We start from the raw sequence: 20,174 nt of genomic DNA, 5'->3' as shown, positions 1-20,174 counted from the left end.
CTTATAACCACGCCCTTTAACTCGAGTAATTTAATTTAAACGGGTTTAAGAAGTTTGCTCGTTTCAGGCTCTGCGGAAAGAGAAAGCAGCAACATATTGAAGCAAAAGCTGGCTTCTTGATGGCGATATCAGACTAATCGCTTTCGTCGTTTCGCATCATTTCAATCTGACTAGAGAGGGTGAGTCACGCATTGCCTACACCAGGGAATCCCCGGTGATGATGAAGATGAAAATTGCTGTTTATGTGTGTCATTCATAATTACGAAAATTGGGTGGAAATATGCTTTAACTAGCACTGACAATCACATAACGAAGATGGCTCAAACCTTAGCCTAATATGCTGTGGTTGAGCATATTTATCGTTGTAAATCTTCAAATATTGAAGCTCTAACCAAAATTATGCCACCCGATCGATTACTTTTGGTTATTACACCAAGTAGGTAGTCAAAAATCTCTTATTCAATCCATCAACAGTCTCGAGCGAAAAGGATTAATTCTCGCGTAACATTTGAAAACGGCCTACAGCCAAAACGTAAACATTGAGAAAATGCCGTTCGAAAAAAATGCATCACAATTTCTATTCCTATTTCCCAGGTTTATGATATTTTAAGCAGCAAAAACTCCTAAAAGCACATAATCAACACTATCTATCCATTCATAACCTTAAGTGCATTGAAAACATGCAAAAATGTGTCGAAATCGTTAAAATAAAATTTTAAGTATATTTTCATTTTTTTCTCCGGAATAGGCCTTCTTTAGAGGTGTGCGCCGGTCCGAAAATCGTCGGCGGCGGCGTTTGTCAGAATTTCGGCCGGTGGCGGCGGTGTTTTCGGCGTCACGCCGAAAGCCATTTTAGCCGGCGGCGGCGGCGTGAATTGGCGTGGCAATTTTTTTTTATTAAATTCATTTTTAAATAGTTTTGTCTTAGATGTTTTCAAGACATTAACCGGAAAAGTCTAAGGAACTTCGCTACAAAATTCTCAGTTCCTCCAAAATAATTTTTTTGAAATTATTTTCCAATTTTTCACGGGAAAATTATTCGAGAGAATTTCTTCAGAATTTCTATGAGAAATCGATCCAAATTTCAACAAGAAAATTTTTAGAATATCCACGGAAAATTTTTCGGAAATTCTGCGGAATATGCGAAGTAAACATTTCTAGCGAAACGGTTATGAAAAACGGTTTCTAATCTAATCTAATCTCATACTTGCGTAGCCAATACTTGAAAGCATCCTGGAAAATGACGGTTTCTGAACTCCGATATTTTTCTTTTCATACCGCCAGGCCAACTACACAGTATGTAACGCAGAGACGACTCCTAGATATTGAGCGACTTCAGGAATACCAAAAGTCACTTAAGCTTGGAATCAAAGGTAAAGGAAGAAAGCGTGGACTTCCCGTACCAAACGCTTCCAAATACATAAGTACTAGGGTGGTTCAAAAAATCGATTTTGCTCCACAGTGCTCATCTGATCCTTTACCATGTTCTGAGTGTCCTCTGAAAATTTGAGCTCATTTGGATTAAAACTGATTTAGCACAAGCCGTTTCAAGTTTGCATGCAAATTAGTATGGGGAAATTTATTTTTTCATTATACTGTTAATGACGTTTCCCCATTAAGCGCAGGTTAAAAGAAAACCTACATAGCTAAAAGGGATACTCAACAGCTTTCACCCAATGAAAACCGCATGTTGATTAATCGTCCCAATAATTAGTAATCGATTTTAAGACAGGTTGCGAATCTTTAGTCATGATCGTTAAACTTCTTTGAGGGCATCACTGAAATGTGCAGTGCAACATAGTAGCCTGAATTTGTGGGTGCTATCCAAGGGGCAAGTAACTCTAAACTTTGCGATAATATCACTCATTGTCTCGCAATAGTATTTCGTGATATTTCTAGTATCCACGATTTTCGCCAAACAATAAAACGGTTGCTAGTTTGGTTGTCATGGCGATTCTCTGCTAGTTGATGAAACACAGTGCTCCCCCGTATAGGAAACACCTGATTTCTACCTTCCACAGATTCTAGAAAACTTTCAAACCGCATTTTATGTTTCTAATACCATCAAACCAAAACGTTGGCTCCAAAGGTTGCTCAAAAAGTAATAGTAATAGAAATAGTTGTTCAGTGATTTTTTAAGAATTTAAAGGAGACTGAAATCATGTGTTGCCTAAAACTGGGTAGACTGTATCGACTGGGTGGCGTTGTGTTTCATGCTTTCCCAACCAGAGCTCTTCGATCAATTTACCGTAGATACGACGTAGTTTTTCGCTAGTATTTGTTAGTATTTTTGGATACTGTCGAAAGTTTAGAGTTAGTTGCCCCTTGGTGCTATCTTTCGCGCCACGAGCAGCAATGTTGCCTGTTGATGAGTTATGCAATTAGCTCCAGAAAACCACGGTATAGATTAAATTCGATTACTAATTATTGGAACGATTAATTAAGACGCGGTTTTCACTGAGTGAAAGCTGTTGAGTATTCCTTTTAGCTATGTAGGTTTTCTTTTAGCATGCGCTTGATGGGGAAGCGTCATTAACAGTATAATGAAAAATAGATTTCCCCATACTTATTTGCATGCAAACTTGCAACGGCTTGTGCTAAATCAGTTTTAATCAATTGAGCTCAAATTTTCAGAGGACACTCAGAACATGGTAAAGGATCAGATGAGCACTGTGGAGCAAAATCGATTTTTGAACCACCCTATTAAGTACCTAATATCAATATAATACAAATTGTGTGCATGTTTGTATGTATGTACATGTGTGTATGTGTGTTTATAAGTGTACACGGATAGACAAAAGCATTCATCATGTTTTCATATAGATTACTAAAAAAACATGATTAATACTATGTTCTTCAGTGTATGTATGTATATGTGAATGTATGTGCGTTTGTATGCGTGTTTAAATATATTTACAGATTATCAAAGCCTTACCTCTTTTCCTCAGTTATTCTGCCGCTGAACATGTTTGAGCATTTAAATTGGCTTGATCACAATATTAGCAAGGGCATTGCCCTTGATAATAATCGATCAGCCCATGCATGCACGAACATGCGCGCGTCTTCAGCATCTGTAGCACTTTTATTATAGGTTTATTGTACTACACATTTGTTTCGACCGCGGTCACTGCACTGGTTATATTGTTCTACTTTTGTGCGAATTGCCGCACAAGCGTAGAGCGTGAAAACCAACCGCACTGGAAGACGGTCGAAACGAAACTCCCGAGACGGTTATGAAAAATGGTTTGATTAAAAATTAAATTTGCCCAAAGTAACAATCGGTCGAAAAAGCCGAAGTCTCCAACAGGTTGTTTTGCCGAGATGGTCGTTAGACCGAATAAGTCAGCCGGCTGAAAATGGCGTTTGGTCGTAATGGTTGTTTGACACAAAGCGCCATTTGCCCGAATGGATGGCCTTTCAGCCAGACGGCCATTTCGATCAAATGACCTTTTTGGCTAAAGGACCAAATCGGCGTACGATATTTTCAGTCAAATGACCAATTTGGCCAAACGACTTTCTCAGTTGTATGTCCAATTTCGGCGTTTTCGGCCAGATGGGTTTTGGTCTAATGGTTTATTCGACCAAATACCTTTCGGACAAATAGACCTTCCCATCATTTGGTAATTCGGCGAAAAGCCATTTGCTCGAATGCCGCTTGGCAGAATAACACGGTAAACTCCATTGGGAATTGAACTGAACGTTTGTACAAAAAGGTTGTTGGGTCGAAAATGGTTTAACCAAAAATTTAATTTGGGTGAAAATAATATACAGCTGAAAGGGACATTCGGCCGAGCTAGTAATTTGGCTAACAAAAATGTTTGCCCTAGTAGGCTGAAACTGCTGTTTGTCCGAAATGATCGTTTGACCGAAAATATAGTTCTGCCGAATAAATCATTGAGTCGAAAATGCCTTAATGAAATGAAATGAAGCGAGCTTAGCATATTTTTTTCCGAAAATGCCGTTGCCGAAATGGTTGTTTTGCAGAAAGAGACTTTTGGCACGAAAATGACCTTTTTGCAAAACACTTCGACACTTTTGACCAGATGTCCATTTCGGCCCTATCTGTTAAATATCTTGGCTGTGCATATGTACAGTACATATTTCGAAATGGACAAATTGATATGAAATTTGCGAAAAAGAATCCGTATTTTGGAGGGACTCGAACCCTAATCTCCTACTCCTGCGTGATAACCCCTACACAACAAGACCACTTAAAGGTTCCGTTTCCGCAAACGCAAAAGCTATCAGAATCCGAGTACCAACATCCACCGTAGTTAGCTCTTTTTTTGCAAATTGAATATTCAATTTGCAAAAAAACTAACCCCAGTGGGGGTTGTTACTCGGCTATCTTGAGAGTGGGAGGTTGAGGGTTCGAGTCTCTCCAAGACACGTGGATTCTTTTTCGCAAATTTCATATCAATTTGTCCATTTCGAAATATGTGCTGTACATATGCACAGCCAAGATATTTTACAAAAAAAATATTTTCGTACGGCCGAGTTGCCGAATAATATGAAATTAACTGTGGCTCTATCTGCCAAACGACCATTTCGGCCAATTGATCTATTCAGCCGAAGGAACTGTTCGGTCGAACGACATGACATTTTCGGTGAAAAATCTTTAAGCTAGATGGGCTTCGGCAAAACGGTTTGTTCGGTCAAAGGACATATTCGGCCAAACAACATTTGGCTTTCGGCCGTATATGTATACAGAGATGATAAGTGAGAGACTTGTTCTTTCTCTTTAGGATTCAATCCCTGGCCGTAGGGATGCGCTTGATGTAGCTCCACCACCACGATATCTGTATGAAAGCAATAAGTTATTTGTTCCACATAAGCTACTACCATTTGCATTGATGATACCACGACAAGACTCGTACTTGAAAGCAAGAGAGCAAACCAACGTTTGGCGGCAATCCAAGTGAGAGAAAAATGGTTATCATTCTCCAGGTTGTTTTTCTTTCCCGAAAAGCGATTTCTCTCCGAAACTTTTCGTGAGGGAGCATCCTATGCTCCTGTTGTTGTCTTCTCTGATAATTGTACGATATCGCATATCCGGTGAACAAGATTGGTTCCGATGGTGTTCATTGTGGTTTTACCAATGTGCAGCAGCGTTATCAGTAAGCAGCAATTATTTGGGTTTCAACGGTAAATTCTTCGGAATTTGCACTCGAAGTTCTTCTTAGTTTTTACGAGTAAATCATTGGTATTTTCACGAAAAATTCAGTGGACTTTCAGCGCGATGAGTTGGGGATATCTATCGAGAAGTTTTGTGGACTTCTTTGAATTTGAATTGGCGTGGAAATTTATAGATCAGCGGCGTGACAAAAATGAAAATGGCGGCGCGCCGATGAAAAATTGTCGGCGGCGGCGGCGCACACCTCTACTTCTTGATAAGTCATTCTGCATTTGCTTGTCATTCAAAGACCCTTTGTTTATGGCATTTTTCGAAAGTAAACACGTGATAAGGCTTTTCGGGAGGGGGAATATTCTCTCTCCGAGGTCGGGCCGATCACAGTTCTGAAAAAATTCCCGTTATCGGCCCGAAGTTGGAGAAGGCTTATCCCAGACAGTAAAAAACAAGTGGCTTGGCCGTTATTTAGGGTGGACCTACACATATTTTGAAAATAACACGTTGTAGTTTTTTCTAAGTAATTTAATTGAGGATGCGGAACATTTTTATACTATTAGTAGCTATTATAGGATACTATCGAAGGGTGTTAAAATTGAATTTGTTTACTTTTCATTGTAGGCCCTAATCAATTGTTAAGCGAGAATTGTTCTACAATTTTTTTTCCTAGCACTGGTGTTGGATGCTTTTTCAACCCATGAAAGGTTGGATCATTCACGATAAATCGTTTGTAAAAGCCGTAAGGTGGGCAATTATAATGTGCTGCTTCAAATGAAAATCGTAGACAGCAATTTGACAACGAGTGCTCCTAATATTGTCGTAAAAAGTTTTGTTTAGCCCTTCCGTTACCAACCTTTCGAAAACGAAAATATAAATATTTTTGGCTGTAAATTTTTCGTAACCTTCACCAAAACTCAGAATAATCCACCTAGCGGTGATGGTGCCTTTCTCGTGTATATTATAACACAAGAACGAAAACACATAATGGTAACAAGAAAAGCACATAAGAAGGGTCAAAATTTCACTTTAGGGAGATAGATTCAACAATTTCCATCAATTAACATTCATTTACGTTTATTCAAATGCATTGCAGCAGTCTTGAATTTTTTTTTTCGGAACGCGGTGACCGATTGGGCCAATTTTCAATACAAATATATAACGCTCTTTTAGTGGAATGTATTCAACCGTCTAAGACGAATTAAGTACTCTCCATTTAATTCCACTAGTTAACTAGTGGAATTAAATGGAGAGTACTTAGTTCGTCTTAGACGGTTCAATTTTCAATAGCCAAAAATTCCGGTGTTATTATTGAATGTCTCCAAGGACAAGACGCACAATGACCGCATATATTTTTTACTTTCGTTAGGTAAGTATGAGTTGTTATTGGTTGGAAACTATGGTGCATTGTGTCCAATGTAATGTCAAAAGTTTGTCAAAATGACATAGGTAGAAAGCGGGTGCATAATTATTTTACTTTTCCAGATTTGAAACCTTGTAATCGACATACAAATAAAAATTCAAATTTCTTTTCGTCCGGTTTGCAAATGATTTACGTAATATTTTATCATTTAATTAATTCCAAATAATTTAAATTTGTGATTTTGACTTAATGAATCGCCTACTTTGAACGTGTTTACAGCGGCACACTAGGAGTTAACTTTCGGAAATCAGTATGGCGAAAGGCATCTAAAGTTTAATATCTCGAAAATAAGCACCTCAATCGAAAAAATATGTGGTAGGCGTAGTAGCAGACATCTTCCTACATTTTTTTATTTATTATCAGACTAAGGCCGGAGTGGCCTGTGCTGCACATAAAAGTCTTCTCCATTCAGCTCGGTCCATGGCTGCACTTCGCCAACCGCGCAGTCTGCGGAGGGTCTGCAAATCGTCCTCCACCTGATCGATCCACCTTGCCCGCTGTGCACCTCGCCTTCTTGTTCCCGTCGGATCGTTGTCGAAAACCATTTTCAACGGATTACTGTCCGACATTTTGGCTACGTGCCCGGCCCACCGCAGTCTTCCGATTTTCGCGGTGTGAACGATGGATGGTTCTCCCAACAGCTGATGCAACTCATGGTTCATTCGCCTCCTCCACGTACCGTCCGCCATCTGCACCCCACCATAGATGGTACGCAACACTTTCCTTTCGAAAACTCCCAGTGCGCGTTGGTCCTCCACGAGCATCGTCCAGGTCTCGTGTCCGTAGAGAACTACCGCGTTTTGTAGATAGTCAGTTTGGTACGGCGGCGAACTCTATTCGATCGGAGCGATGCGCCTCCGAATTTCTCTGCTGGTATCGTTATCGGCGGTCACCAGTGAGCCCAAGTACACGAATTCTTCAACCACCTCGATTTCGTCACCACCGATAGAAACTCGTGGTGGGTGGCTTACATTGACCTCTCTTGAGCATCTTTCTATTATGTACTTCGTCTTCGACGTGTTGATGACTAGTCCAATCCGTTTAGCTTCGCTTTTCAGTCTGATGTAGGCTTCCTCCATCCTCTCAAAGTTACGTGCCATGATATCAATGTCGTCGGCGAAACCAAATAACTGGACGGACTTCGTGAAAATCGTACCACTCGTGTCAATCCCTGCCCTTCGTATTGCTCCCTCCAAAGCGATGTTGAATAGCAGACACGAAAGACCATCACCTTGCCGTAACCCTCTACGGGTTTCGAAGGGACTCGAGAATGCCCCTGAAACTCGAACTACGCACATCACCCGATCCATCGTCGCCTTGATCAACCGTATCAGTTTATCCGGAAATCCGTTTTCGTGCATTAGCTGCCATAGCTGGTCCCGGTCGATTGTATCATATGCGGCTTTGAAGTCGATAAATAGATGATGTGTAGGCACGTTGTATTCGCGGCATTTCTGCAATACCTGACGTATGGCGAACACCTGGTCTGTGGTAGAGCGTTCATAATATTATGTTCCGTCCATAATATTATGTCGTATGCCACCTTGAAATCGATAAACAAATATTTACTTTGGGACCTGCTGTTCAAGGAATATTTTGAAGGATTTTCTGTACAATAAAGATCTGGTTTGTTGTCGAGCCGTGAATGATAACTTCCCACAACCTTTTTCACTATTGGTAACAAACGAGTAAAGATGATCTCTGGGATATCACTTTGTAGGCGGCATTTAGGATGGCGATCGCTTGAAATTTCTCACATTATTTTTCTCATTGGCATTACATTCCCCACTGAGACATTGCCGATAGTGTTTATTCAGCACTTCCACATGTGGTTATGCAGTTATTAACTGCGAGGTTTCTAAGCCACTCCTTTTCTAATTATTTTTACACATTAGGTCTTAACTAGGGTAAAGGATGTATTTTGGACCACCCTTACGGGGGCTCTTATTTTGGACCACTCAGAGCAATTTGCACTCAGTGGTCCAAAATATGAGCCGTCGAACTGGTGGTCCAAAATACCTCCCTTATCCTATACTTACGATCGGAAAATTGAAGTGCCTTAATAGGCTTTCATGATTTGAACATATCATTTTTGATTCATAATTTATTTAATTTATTTATTTATTTATTTGTCGTCAATCAAATGTAGACCAATTATACTTAGTACAATAAATACTTATTATCTAGTCTATGTGTAGTTCAGTCATTACCTAACTTGTCTAGAGAAGAACACTTTTTTTAGATCGGTTTTACTCATCGTTGCATCAATTGTTTCACAATGTGCATTATAACATGACATCATTTTATTTATTGGCCCATTTGTTTGTTCTTTGATTATTGACATAAAATAGACATCTATTTCTAAGCGGACGGATAGAAGCGTAAAAATTAATATTTGCCAAAATTTCACTACTATCCACTCTTTGTGCGATAATATCGTTTATGAAAGCTATCATTGAGAATTCCCTGCATTTTTTGTTCTTCTAGGTTAATTAATGAATACCGTGATTCATGAGGAGGCAATGGTAGTGACGTCCAACCTAGTTTTCGAAGCGCAAAGAGTAAAAACTGTTTTAAACTGATTTAAAAACTGTTTAAAAACTGATTCCAGACTGCACTGCAGTATTCTAAATGAGGCCTAACATGTGCAACGTACAAAGTTTTGATTGTGTAAGGATCATTAAAATTATAACTGAATCTTTTGATAAAACTAAGCATGTTGCTTGCTTTATAAATAATATGATTGTAGTGATCTATGAACGATAATTTGGAGTCCAGAATGATACCTAAATCTCTAATTAGTTTGCATCTTTCAACTGTTTTCTGGCCTATGTATATTTGCTCTTTTGCCGTATTGATCTTTCTTGTAAACGAGATTGAATGGCACTTTTTTTACATTCAGTTGTAACAGATTTTTCTTACACCATTTATAAAAATCGTTGATTTCATTTTGAAACACTACTAGATCAGATTGTTTACGTATTTCCAAAAAAGAGTTTCATGTCATCTGCATAAACTGAAACATTCAAGTAATTCAATTCAAAGGTTCAATCCATTTTATTAACCTGGGATTAAGGCCTAGCTTGGATAATTTAAAAAGTAAGAGAGGAATATCAACTCTGTCAAACGTCTTATTGAAATCTGTATATATAGTTTCAACATAATTTCCTCTATCTATAGCGTTTATCGAAAATGATACAAATTGCAGCAGGTTAGTCGTTGTTGACCTTCTACCATCAATGAGCAAGTAATTCAACTACCTTTCGGACAAATTGCATATCTCGACTGATGGATTATCTACCCAAAAACATGTAGATTCCAGCCAACCATGGAATCCAACTCTTCGACCATTTGACGCTAATCTGCATTCATTATTTTATTTTTCTTTAAAAGCCACTTTTCTATCAGTCTTTTTTTTTCTGGATTATCCAAGCTGTTTGAAAAATGAATTTATCGTCATTCTCTTCAACCTGCCGAACAAAATAATATTCTTCTCGAGATATAGGGGAACTGCTCCTGGAATTCATTTCATGGTTCTGATATTCATCCCGTCGAAAACAAAGCAAAAATTAATATTTTAAGGGGGCAACAAAATAAAATTCGGATAATTTTGAGGATTTTCAAAACATTCTTTCACAAATCCGAGGAGTTTTTTGATGTTTTTCATTTTAATATTTTTTTTTATTATCCCCCCCTGACCTTTCGGAGACTAGTAGTACAAAAAGTCTATTAAATATTTGTAACGGCCTTATTTTTGTGATTTTTTCCAGCAGTGAGCACGCATGTTGACAAAAAGAAGGGACAAATTTGGCGCTGTATTACTTGCTTCGCGATAAAATGAATATATGTTCAGTGAGATGGAGATCGGCATTTTTCCCCTAGTTTGGATTCTGGCCAGGTTGATCTAGCGTCTACCAGTCAATTCGAATCACCACCATCAACAAACTGTAAAAGTCAATTTCACCAACCTCGGCCGTCCTGAATGCTGTCGACTATTTTATCTTTTTCAGCGGTGAAGTGCGATCTAACATGAATATACCATCAAGATCCAAATGTTCTAACGGTTTCCTCACTAGCTAAAAAAATTGTGTATCAATGTATCAGACGAAAATGGAAACTGCTAATAAAAATTAGAATTGTTGTCTACCAACCGACAATTATTGTTCCCGTGCTTGAGTACGGTATGTTGGTTTGGAAGAGTTGCTCCAAAACGCGCACGATCAAGGTACACATTCTGGCAGAAATGAAAATTTTTTGCACCGATTTGCTATACTATTCCCAATTCAACTACAAGATCTTCTTTTAGAGCAAATAAGTTCAATTCTTCTAAAAAGATAAGTCAAACCCTACACGTTCTGCCAAAGCCCCCATCAAGAACGAAATCGTTTGTTTCGTGAACAAGAAGTGTCCATCTGATTTCAAAACTAATGAGGGTAGCGCGCTGAAATCAACACAATTGAACAAAATTATACCACGCAGGACAAAAAAATCTGTCAGTACCTTTGGGCAATCTTTTGATCTTCTCGACTCGTTTCTCAGTCCCCATTTCAACTTTAATACGATGCGTGATGATAATTGCTCAATCATCTTTATTCGCTTATTTATTTTTCACTCATTTATAAACAGCCCCATTCAACTTTTTCACGCTTCTCCGTATAACCCTTCTTCTGCGATTCAAATAACATCTCAGATCGGTGCTCGTTGAACACTTTTTGTTTTCGCTTATTTCACGCTTTGCTGTTCCGGATCTGCCGGCACACAGCAGCGAAGTCGTCGCAACTGGGCCCGGAGTTGCACTTGAGTTGTCTCATCTTCGATTAATCAATTCATTTGTTCCGCTCCATCTGGGATGTTCTTTTGGTGGACGCGCGCACACGTTCTGTAAAATTTCCACCTCCAGCTGGGTCGATTCCGGGTCGAAGGGTCGCCTATCCGTCGGACGATGTTTGCGATACAAACTGTTAATCCGCTCGGTTGCGGCACAGCGTCAGCATCCAACGAATCGAGCACCACCACCACCGGCAATGGTGGAAAGGGAAAATGGCATAATTCATGCTAAATACAATGGAAATTGGGATGACAGAATTTGGCAGTCCTTCGTTTTCGAATACCTCCATTGGGTACCTCTTCGTGGTGCTGGAGCTTCGGGGCTGTTGTTCGGTGTTGAATTAGACTTGACTATAATAAAAATGATAAATGAGTTAATGGCTCTGGCAAGGATGAGACACCGTTTATGCTTGTTACAGGATATGATGAGGATTAAAGACTTGAGTGGATGTTGCGCATTTCTGGCCGAGTTATTCAAAAAGAAGCATTTTATGAGATATTTGGATGATATGACTAATTTTTATGTTACAGTTGAGCCACTGATTTTATACAACTGAACAAATTGGTTTCATATGTGATCATCAAGAAGTTTGTTATTATTTATCTGCATTCGCAAATACATCAGACTCAGTGTTGTAAAATATCATTTGCATTCGTTTGTTTAATTTGATTTAATTTTTAATGGTCAGACAATACACTCCTATGTAAAAGTCAAAAAAGTTAATATCGGTGGCAACAAAAGAATAATAAAGTATCTAAAAAAAGTTTGATGAATAATAATGTAAATAAATAAATAAATAAATAAATGAATGAGAGCTGCATTGACCGTGTGCTGTTCCGTACAAGAAGCCAAATTTGTTTTTACTATAGTCCCGGTTGAATGAAAATAAAATAAATTTGAGTTGGTGATACCTAGTGGGGGGTTAAAATTCAAAACGGAAGTAAAGTACGCACCGGATATTTTTCGCACTTTACTTACTTTTGGCTTATTCCGTGTATCCGGTTTGGTCCAATGCCGTGCTGAAAATGCTTAAAGCAAACAAAAGGCAGGCTCTGGCGAAATATTCGAAACATAGAACGATCCAAAACAAGCTCGTGTATTTTGCGATCAATAAAAGGTACAAGAATCTCAACAAAAAGCTTTACTATGCTCATCAATCTGAAATCCAGCGGAAACTTAAATCGAATCCCAAGAACTTTTGGCAGCATGTAAATGAACAGCGCAAAGAGACGGGTCTTCCGACTACAATGACTAACAATAGCCAGGAGGCGTCATCAATAGAAGGTATTGCTGAACTATTCCGTTCGCAGTTTCGTAGCGTCTTTTCCGATGAACAGCTGTCCGATGGCGACGTGCTTCATGCAGCTTCAAACGTTTCTCCGTATCCAGCTTGTGACGAAATGGCTTCGGTATCAGTTCAGCAGCTTGAATCAATCGGAAAATGTTTGAAATTATCAACGAATCCTGGCCCAGATGGAACCCTTCCATTATACTCCGGAATTGCGTTTCATCTATCTCACAACCTCTAGCAGATATTTTGAACCAATCAATCAGGTATGGTATTTTTCCTGATATCTGGAAAAAATCATACATTTTCCCAAAGGGAACAGAAGGATTGTTTCAAATTACCGCGGAATTGCATCTTTAAGTGCAGCATCGAAGCTCTTTGAAAAGCTTGTTCTCGGATACATGAAACACAGCTGCTCCAGCTCAATATCTGAACATCAACACGGATTTACTTCGAAGTGATCAACAGTCACCAATCTGGTTCTCTATACAACTTCGATTATTCATGAAATGGATCATGGTCACCAAACGGATGCGATATACACCGATTTCTCGGCCGCATTCGACAACATCAATCATCAAATAGCCGTCGCAAAGCTTTCCCGCCTAGGATTCAATGAGGATCGGTTGTATGAGGATCGAAGCTGTGTAGAAAAAAATTGTAAGGTTATTGCCTTGGAACGACCCAGACAATCTGCCGTCCTACGAGGATCGGTGCCATTTAATCAACCTGCATCTCCTTGGAGTGCGCAGGAACGTATCTAAAGCAATGTTTGTTTCTGATCTTCTGGCTAGCCGAATAGACTGTGCGGGGGTACTGAGCCAGATCAACATCAATATCCGACGAAGAATATTTAGGAATAATGAATTTCTGCGCATACCGGCTACAAGGACTTCAACTCTCCTTTATTGAGCATGTGTCGAATTTTTAATAAATGTTTCAATGTCGTTGATTTTAATTTGTCTAGGGATACTATCAAGAAAAATGTTTTGCGTTTACTGTCCCGTGGTTGATTATTATGTTTTGTTAAGTATATTTCGGTGTATTTAGATATAAGGTAAATCTGTCATTATGAATGTATTATTCTGTTGGTAGAGAAGATGAGAAGGTTTTCCGCTCTCTTGAGTAAGAGTTTACAATATTCATCTCAAGAGATCTTTTCCCTGCTCCTAAATAAATAAATAAATAAGTAAGGGCAGATTTGAATGAATGGAACCATAAATTGAGTTGATTTGCGGTTCCGTGAAGATTGCCGCTGTATAAGCGAGCGAGTACAGAAAGCATTCATCAGATTCGCTCTCCGAAGACTTCCATGGCGGGATCGACAACAGCTACCACCCTATGAACACCATTGTGCACTTATAAATCTTCCTACTTTGAGAGAGAGGAGAACCTTGCTCCAAAGGCTGAAGGTAACATCGACTGTCCCACACTTCTGGAAAGGCTTGGTTTCAACGCTCCCAGAAGGACGATACGCCGCAGTGAATTCTTCAGACGCTCAGCACACCGAACGCAATATGGACAGAACAATTCGCTGGATGCTTGTTGTATTTCTTTTAATAATGTTTATCATTTGTATGGAAGTCGATATTAGTAGAGATGTTTTCAAGTCGCGAATTAGCATTTAAGTTTTAGTCTGTACGATGTAAATATGTCGAAGACTGTGAATAAATAAATAAATAATAATAATAAATATTGCTTCATAATCAATTTCAACCTGAAGCCAGTCAGGCAACGAAGCTATCCTCAAAGAGCACGATTCGCTTTGAAACATCTCGCTTGCAAGCTATAACCTACGTAATTAAATGCTGTTTGTTCTTTAAAATCAATTTGATCAATTTCTTGATAATGGGCATCAGCATTTGATTCGATTTTTCTTTTTGTTTTATTTTGCAGGTCAGTAAAATGGCAATGATGCAGGATGCAGTATAGATTTGTTATGTCAAAAGGTAGGTCACAAAAAACAATTCCTAATTGGGCTGCCAATTGTAAGTGATTTATTTTTTGCCCCTTTTTAGAAAATCAAGTCTTCATTACATTAACGGTGATTTTCCTTCCATATTTCAGGGTTTTGAATTTGTACAATACGTCGATCGATCACAATTTTCTGAAACTCCAATCCAATTACTTAAACATAGAATTCAATAAGTTACATGAGCTGCCAACTTTTCGACTATTATGCGCCGATTTGACTTCGATAAATTGTTTATTATATACACTCCCGGCCAAATGTCCGAAAAATATACGCAAAAGTTTTTGGCCGTATTACATCCGATTTCGGGTAATGTTAGCTCAGTATATATGAATAGATTTTGAATTGTAGGTGTTTGAAACACATGAACAATTTTTATATTTTATCTACTAAGATATTACCTTAAGTTACACATTTTTCCTAAATTTATGTTGTAAAAATATGTTGATTTTTCTCGGCATTGAGCCAAAAAAAAATCGAAATAAAAAGTGGAATGGAACATAATTTTAATTATCTTTGAGAGGTATGGATAAAATTTCGGCGGAAAATTTTTGTTTCATTTTTAAAGATCAAAATGTGTACTCAAGTGCATGGTATGCATCGGCCAAAAGTTTACCCACTATATGGTGAACCGATCATCAGTTTGGGTCAATATCTTGATTTGCGTTTAAAATCAATTTTAGCCGAATATTGTCAGAAGTACAGTTCTTGACCTTTTGTTTGGAAACTCACTTTCTTAAACATGTATTTTGCCTGAATTGAAATTGTTTGTTTAAAATGTTATATATTATTAAGATTAACCTTCCTACAGTGTCCAAAAACACACTCATTTCTGGTCATATTAACTCGAATTTGACATAGCAATATATCAGGCATTTCTCAGCCAAATTTATATGTTTATATACCTATACATAATCGTCAGCTCTTTAATTTCTCGAAACTGGCTTCAGATTAATGATCGGCCATCGATAATTGGCACTTTTATATGCACAGAAATTGCACAATAAAACCGCGCAACTACGATTTGATAACTGTTTTTCTGGAGAATGTACTAAAACTATTTTACACATAATGATAAACGTTATGCAGCCAATAGTCCTGCGGATAATCTCCAAATTATTCTTGAATTAATTTTTTTGTCGATAACGTGCGGTACAAAATCAATAACAACTCATCATATCGACACAATACACACAATAAATGTGAATAATTTACGATTTAGATATGTCCAAACCAGCAACCGAATTCCGATTGAAAAATCTCTTGTTAGAAAATAAATTCTCGAAGAGATTTTGAAAATTTTCTTATTTTGAAATTCCGACGAAAGTGTGGAAGAATTTTTTTGACAGATGAAAAAGAAAACGAGTATTAAAATTTCTTCGAAATTTTTTTGGGAGAAATTAGATAAGAGATTTTTCTGGGATGAAATTTGACGTTATAATTGAGTCTTCACTTCCCATAATGAGTGTACAATAATGTGAGAAATATTCTCGGTTCCCTGGGTAGCATCCATTGTACTTGATTAGCACTCAAGATACATGCTAATGCAATGGCAAGCATAGAAAAGTTTTAAGTATATCAAGTTTTGCGCCGTGTTCGACTCCCGTTAAAAAAATATTGTCTAACAAAAAATGTTAGCATATATGATTGACATCTTAACTGAAAGAAAGTGCTTTTGGGGTGTGAAAAAAGATGCAAGAATGGTGTTTTGGATTGTGCCCTCGCTGATTTCTATATAATTGGAGCATTGGACGTGTGAGACTCTACGACACTACCCATAATTCCATTACCCATAATGCCATTACCTCGAAGGCCACTACCCCGAACGCCACAACCCCGAATTAGTCATTATTTCAAATTAATACTTCATTTCAATGAAAAAAATGATACGCAATAAGAGTTTATTCATATTTCATAGGAATTAACAATAATTGGAACTGAAACTGTTTAAATGCAGTTCAGAACTAAGTATTTTTACTCCGATCCCGTTCCACTTCGAATGGCACTCTTCAAGAGTCTTGAAGGGCAGGGGAGATTATGCAGCACGTTTTCATGCACAATAGAGATGAGTGACGTTTAGCGCTCGCACGCAGTTTGTTTTCCTTCTGCTCATAACCTCAAAAATGATCGGGTCATCACAATGATTTCAAAAGAGTCAAAACATATATGGAAATATACTCATTTTTACCCAATCTTTGCTGAGTTGCACCATCTAGGAGTGTTTGTTTTCCTTTTATCGCCACTCACACATTCGGACGTGAGAATCTCAATGCAGAGAGTTGAAGGTAATTGCGGTCCACGTCAGCATGGCTACAAGAGCAACAAGGTAGAAGTTGTTCCATGGTCGCTGTAGTAAAAGCAACGGATTCTGGATGAAGCGTGGTCTAAATCTCAGAACCGACGAGTGGGTGAATGGGTGAGTAAGAGTGAGTAAGTGATTAAGTGAGTGAGTAAGAGTGAGTGTGTGAGTGAGCGAGTAAAAGTGAGTGAGCGAGCAATTAGGAGTAAATAAGTAAGAGTGAGTGAGTAGAAGTGAGTGAGTAAGAGAGAGCGAATGATTGAGAGTAAATGAGTGAGTAAAAGTGGATGAGTGAGTAAGAGTGGGTAAATGAACGCCTTATACCGGGCAAACAAGTTCATTTAAACAAGGAATTATTTCAAGATCAACATATGAAAATCGGGTATCAGCCAAAATTTATTCCTTCTGATTCTTCGTCTACACATATAGCTATATATGTGGACTAAGAATCAGAAGGACTTTTTTTGACTGTTACGTCTTTTTCAAATGTTGGTCTAGGTTTCCTCAGTGTGCCTTATACCGGGCAAACACGTCCATCCTCTCCTCCACACGAAGGCATCCTCTCCTCTGTGAGGACAGTAACCCAGTGAAAATGGTTTTCTACAATGATCCGACGGGCACAAGAAGGCGAGATGCGCAGCGGGCAAGGTGGATCGATCAGGTGGAAGATGACTTGCGGACCCTCCGTAGACTGCGTGGTTGGCGACGTGTAGCCATGGACCGAGCTGAATGGAGAAGACTCTTATATATATATAAGAATAAGTAATAATAATAATCCTCTCCTCTGTCTGCCTTATACCAGGCAAACACGTTCATTTAAAGAAGGCATCATCTCCTCTGTTCGCCTTACACCGGGAAAACACGTGCTGTTGAAAAAAAGGATCTCTTACTTCATTTCGTAGAATAGTACTTTTGCAGTTCATAATTACAGGAATGGCAGTTAAAGCTAATTCGAAAAAAAAATCAAAACTGTTGGTTAAACTGGTTGGTTAAAAAATTGTTGCGATTCATCGATACCTGTTGGTGTTAAACATAATAATAGAATACTACAGATTCTAGATGTTTTCGGTGTAATTGCCTTTCGGGGTAATGGATTCCCGGGTAGTGTCCCATTCGAGGTGATGGTTTTCGGGCTACTGTCCCATTCGGGGTAATGGCATTCGGGGTACTGTCATTCGGGGTAATGGGGTGGAGCCGTGAGCATTTGTTTTGATACTGCGACAAATTTGCACAGTAATCTTTTCTTCAGTAAGAAAAGCAATAAACAACTGTGGAAATGCTAATAGAACCGTAAATCACGCCAAGTACCAGCTGGAATGTAGCGCCATTGAAAAAGAAGAAGCATCGCGTTGGATTGATTATTTGATTAAATTTTATTCAAGGCAAGCATTCCAATACATTCGATCATTTGAATATCATGGTAAAACAGCTAAGCTAAAGCTAAGCTAAAGCTAAGCTAAAGCTAAGCTAAAGCTAAGCTAAAGCTAAGCTAAAGCTAAGCTAAAGCTAAGCTAAAGCTAAGCTAAAGCTAAGCTAAAGCTAAGCTAAAGCTAAGCTAAAGCTAAGCTAAAGCTAAGCTAAAGCTAAGCTAAAGCTAAGCTAAAGCTAAGCTAAAGCTAAGCTAAAGCTAAGCTAAAGCTAAGCTGCTAACAGCTAAAGCTAAGCTGGGAAACAGTTAACAGCTAAGCTAAAGCTAAGCTGGGCTAAGCTAAGCTGGGAACAGCTAAGCTGAACAGCTAAGCTAACAGGGAGCTGCTCAGCTGAGCTGGGGTGGGCTGCTGGGGAACAGGAACAGGTGGGAACAGGAGCTGGAACAGCTGGGGTGGGGTGGGCTGAGCTAGCTGGGTGGGAACAGGAACAGCTGGTGGGGTGGGAACAGGCTCAGACAGCTCAGCCAGGGCTGGAGCTGCTCAGCTGGCTCAGGTGCTGGGGTGCTGGGGTGGGGCTGGAGTGGGCAGCTGAACAGCTGGAACAGTGGCCTGGTGCTGGAACAGCCTGCTCAGTGGTGGGAACAGCTGAGTGGCAGCTCAGACAGCCTGGGAACAGCTGGGTGGTGAACAGCCTGCAGTGTGGGGCTGGCCTGGGGCTGAGCTGGGGCCTGCAGAACAGGGGTGGGAGGAACAGGAACAGGCTGGGTGCCTGGGCAGCCTGGGAACAGGAACAGCCTGGGCTCAGCTGAACAGACAGGTGGAACAGCTGAACAGGAACAGCTGGGGGAACAGGAACAGCTGGTGGCCAGTCAGCTGGGCTGGGGTGGGGCTGGGGCTCAGCTGCCTGGGAACAGGTGAACAGCTGGAGCCTGGGGCTGGAACAGGTGCCTGCCTGGGCTCAGCAGCTGTGGGAACAGCTGGTGGTGGGAACAGGGCTCAGGTGGGGTGGAACAGCCTGAACAGGAACAGAGCTGGGAGTGGGCTGTGTGGGGTGGGAGCAGCTGCTGGTGTGCCTGGGAACAGCTAACAGCCTGGGAGTGCTAACAGCTAACAGCCTGCTCAGCTGGCTGCTCAGCTAAGCTAACAGCCAGCTAACAGCTGCTAACAGCTAAAGGTGCTGCTAACAGCTAAGCTAAAGCTAGCTAAAGCTAAGCTAAAGCTAAGCTGCCAAAGCAGGTGCTAACAAAAGCTAAAGCTAAGCTAAAGCTGTTAAAGCTAGCTAAAGCTAAGCTAAAGCTGTTTAAAGCTAGCTAAAGCTAAGCTAAAGCTAAGCTAAAGCTAAGCTAAAGCTAAGCTAAAGCTAAGCTAAAGCTAAGCTAAAGCTAAGCTTAAGCTAAGCTGAAGCTGAGCTAAAGCTAAGCTGAAGCTAAGCTAAAGCATTATTTCGGTAATACTAAGCGATAGAAAGTTTTATCTTCGACTAGTCGACCCGGCAGACGTTGTCCTGCATAGTAGGCGAAAATGCGCGCTGTGAATTGCCCATTCAAAATTTCCATACGAATCTTAAGTTTAGTTTTTCACGATTTACTCAACTTAACTAATAATTTTTGCATAAGGAAATATCATATAAACCCGTCGGAAACTATAACGAATGTTTCTGATGAAGAAATGATAAAAATCCATCCAGCCGTTTTCGAGTTATGCGGATACGAACACAGACCATTTCATTTTTATATATAAGATATGAGGACAATCATTATACGAATAGTTGTCAAAAGACGTCTAGTGAAAATATGTAAGCTAATATTTTTCTTCGCAAACAATCTATCGGAATACGGTTTAAAGAGAAAGAGAATTTATGTTTCTCTA

General features: G+C 39.4%; 1 protein-coding gene across 1 annotated transcript in view; it reads left to right on the top strand.

The window, feature by feature from the left end:
* Window positions 1-20,174, top strand: part of LOC134219929 (uncharacterized) — a 536,387-nt gene that overhangs the window by 259,303 nt on the left and 256,910 nt on the right. The window lies entirely within an intron of this gene.

Source organism: Armigeres subalbatus, chromosome 3, assembly GCF_024139115.2.
Source record: "Armigeres subalbatus isolate Guangzhou_Male chromosome 3, GZ_Asu_2, whole genome shotgun sequence".
In the NCBI taxonomy this organism is placed as follows: Eukaryota; Metazoa; Arthropoda; class Insecta; order Diptera; family Culicidae; genus Armigeres; species Armigeres subalbatus.
This window is presented reverse-complemented; position numbering and strand designations above follow the sequence as displayed.